The sequence below is a fragment of the Tamandua tetradactyla genome, chromosome 14, assembly GCF_023851605.1.
Source record: "Tamandua tetradactyla isolate mTamTet1 chromosome 14, mTamTet1.pri, whole genome shotgun sequence".
NCBI lineage: Eukaryota > Metazoa > Chordata > Mammalia > Pilosa > Myrmecophagidae > Tamandua > Tamandua tetradactyla.
The window spans coordinates 37,032,525-37,036,277 of NC_135340.1; the positions used below are offsets into that span (position 1 = coordinate 37,032,525).

Genomic DNA, 3,753 nt, shown 5'->3' on the forward strand with positions numbered 1-3,753 from the left:
ATAAAAACTCTTAGTTAACAGTTGCTATTTTTCCATTATCTTATGCATGTTAATATTATTCATTTATGATGAGTGCATATATTACGTATGTTTACAAAATGGTGATATATGGAACCATGTTTTACAAACTGCCTTTGTCTTTATTTTAGAGACGTGAATATTTTCCAAATCCTTATATATTTTTTGCAAGCATCATTTTATCAATTCTGCAATATTATATCCTTTGATTCCCTCTTAGTTTGTTTATGATTGTAAGTCCTAATTGAAGGATACTTACACTATTTATTTATTATATATGTAAAACTGTTGCCATGAAAATATTATAGCACACCCATATTATTACCTTCCAATAAATACTGATAACTGGAAAATTGTTTCTAATGTTTCTGCACAGCTTAAAATTTTTGAAATATTTAAAATGGAGAACCATTTTAAGGATTAGTGCACTTTTAGGGAAGGATAAGCACAAATGAATGTCCAAGTGACATTAGTATTAGGAAGCAAAACTGTACAGTAGGAAATTAAGTTTAAAAAAGTATGGTATTGATCTAGGATAAAGAAAATGTCACAATCAAGAAGGAAACACTACATAAGAATGGAGGTAAAAAGTTTTTTCACAAAGAAATTTTAGACAAAATATGCCACATAAGCTTTACCTGTATCTGATACTTATAGGTTAATTCAAAGTTAATTAAATTAAAAATTCAAAATTAAATTAGTGAATAAACAATAAAAACCTGAAATGGGGATTGAATAATAGACTCATTAGTTTGGGGCCTTGAAAGGAACTAAGAAATGGAGTTCAATCGTCTTGTTTTTTTGCTGGAGAAACTGAGGCCCAGAAACAAAGATGAAACAGCTTTTCAAGGTGGAGTTGGTTCTCAGCCTCAGTTTTCCATCTTTAGTTCAGTGTTCTTTCCAACCACCATGCTTCTGCTTCTCACATCTTAATTCATAGATTATTTACTCTTGCCTGTGTGAGTAATTTATCTATTTATTACTCAGGTTGAGTAGTCAGTAATAGGTCACACAAATACACACACAAACACACTGCACCATTCTCTATAAAGGACCATAACAGTATATATTTCCACTGAGTTAAGTAAATAGAGTACTTTATCCAGCCTGAGGCTCCTAGAATGGGTGCTACCCCTGCTTGACTCCAGGTCAGTGCTGATGGTTTGCATGTATGTGAATGGGGATCTAGTGAGGAAAATGGTCAATGAACGGTTTGGAAAATATGGTCACTCAATGTATACAGTTTTATTATTTGGGATGGGATGTGACATAGGAAGAAAGTAGGAACAAAGACATTTAAATATTGCAGATGATATCGTTTGTATTTACACCTTTCCTTCTCATTCCATAATATGCGACCTTGGTTCAAAATTGATAGGGCTGCTCAGAGACTCTGAACATTCAACCCTGCTGCCTAACCATAAGTTGCTTTTGCAACTTCAGAGCCTTATAAATGGGTTTCAGCTACAGTTGGCAATGGGAGGGAATAGTCACCAGAGAGAAAAATTGTCCACTACAGCGTCTTTTCAGGACTGTCCAAATCAGAACCCCACTTATGTGATTGGTGGGAGTTGTGGAGGGAAAAGATAACAATTTGATGCACTCAAAACCTCATTTCACTCACTGTTCCAAATCTGCTGAGTCATAGTCCCTTCAAAACTCTGAGGCTTAATTAGAACTAAAACAGAACTTCCTCACTTATTTGGGGAAGACTGTACTTTCTAGATTCACTAGAAATTTGAACATTAAAGAAATTGTGCAAATTCCCATTGATCTCCAAGAGTTTCAGACCACAGGATCCCACCTGCCACAAAAACATACCTCCTGAAGATTAGAGTGTTTCCTTACTCCTATGAAGGTGAAGGATAAGCTTTTGGGTTCATAAATTGCTTAGGAGAAACAAGCTATATGCTTAGATTTTTACACATCAATTAGGGTTTAAGTTCTCCAAAGTGCAAGGTTTAAGTTCATCTTCTCCCTCTTAGGGGTAACAGGGGATGACATTAAATTTCAAAATCAAATGAGAATACTGAAGTGCAGTTCAAACAAAAATAAATTAAAAGCTTGAAAATTCCCATGGTGTTATTGCTCTCTTGTTTTTCTTTACAGGTGATTCAAGCATAAGCCATAGAGTGGAGTCTATGGAGAAAGTTAATCAGTCTCAAGTGTCACATTTCATTTTGCTAGGACTCACGAGTTCACAGCATATTCAGTTTCTTCTCTTTCCACTCTTCTCTATTATCTATGTAGTCGCCGTTTTAGGGAACCTTGTCATTGTAGTCACAGTGTATTCTACCCCAAACTTGAACAGCCCATGTACTTTCTCCTTGGGAACCTCTCCTTTGTGGATATGACCCTTGCTTCTTTTGCCACCCCTAAGATGATTGTGAACTTGGTTAAAAAGCATAAGACCATTTCCTTTGTTGGATGCTTTACTCAGATCTTTCTCCTTCACTTACTGGGTGGGGTTGAAATGGTACTGTTGGTTTCCATGGTGTATGACATGTATGTGGCCATTTGTAAGCCCCTAAACTACATGACCATCATGAACAAGAAGGTGTGTGTTTTGCTGGTAGTGGTCTCATGGCTCTTAGGTTTACTTCACACTGGGCTTCAGATACCTTTTTTGTGAACCTGCCATTCTGTGGTCCTAATGTGGTGAACAGCATTTTCTGTGACCTTCCTCTGGTTACTAAGCTTGCCTGTATAGATACTTATTATGTAGAGATAGACATCATTGCCAACAGTGGGATGCTATCCTGAGCTGTTTCACAATTTTGCTTATCTCCTACAGCCTTATCCTCATTATCATTAACCATTCTTCTAGTGGGCAGTACAAAGTCTGATCTAACTTGACTGCTCACATTACAGTGTTGACTCTCTTCTTTGGCCCATGCATTTTCATCCATATCTGGCCCTTCAGCAACTACTCTGTGGATAAGTTCCTTGCTGTATTTTACACCATTGTCACTCCCATCTTGAATCCAGTTATCTACATGCTGTGAAACAGAGAAATGAAGACAGCCATGAAGAAACTCTGGAGTGCTTGTGTGGGTTCTAAACAAGTTACGTAGGTTTGAAATACATTTTATATGAAAGCAGATTATTTCTACCTGTTTTCAAGGTTTCTCTCTCAAGTGCAATTATTTGACCCCTGCTGGGTAATTCAAGAAGAATACAACCAGATTATAAAAATCAGCCCTAAGGATGTCAAACTAACATAAAATAAATTGACCATTGTTTTTGGAGATGCAAAATGATGTTACTGAAGTATGAAAATCAAGCAAAGTTTTGCTTCTTCTTCAGCACAGCCGGTAAAAATATGATTTTTATAGTTATGAAAGTGACATTGGTTTAAAAAGAAAGTAAAGAGAATCCTCAGAAATTCCACCCTACATTTTCTTATAGTTGGAAAAATTTGGTCATTGCTGGGGGCCCAAGCAATGGTCCCCCATTGCTGGGGGCCCAAGATTCTTTGCCTTCTCAACAATATCTTTTGAGTAAACACTCACATGTGGTACTTCAAATGTAGGATATTTACAGAACTCTTTTGTGTTCCACAAAAACAGTGTTCTCTATCACATTACATAACAAAGGCATTACCCATTGCCAGAGGTGGAAGCACAGGGACTGCTTTATATATAGATCACCAACATACCTGACTATCCTTAATTGACCTAGTAAAACATTTCAAAAAAGTCTCCATTTCCTCCAGTTTTCTACATACCTGATGTT

General features: G+C 36.5%; 1 pseudogene; it reads left to right on the forward strand.

Annotated features, from left to right (window-relative positions):
• The first annotated feature begins 2,159 nt into the window (after nucleotides 1-2,159).
• On the forward strand, nucleotides 2,160-3,092 carry LOC143654938 (olfactory receptor 4K17-like; annotated as a pseudogene).
• Nucleotides 3,093-3,753: the final 661 nt, after the last annotated feature.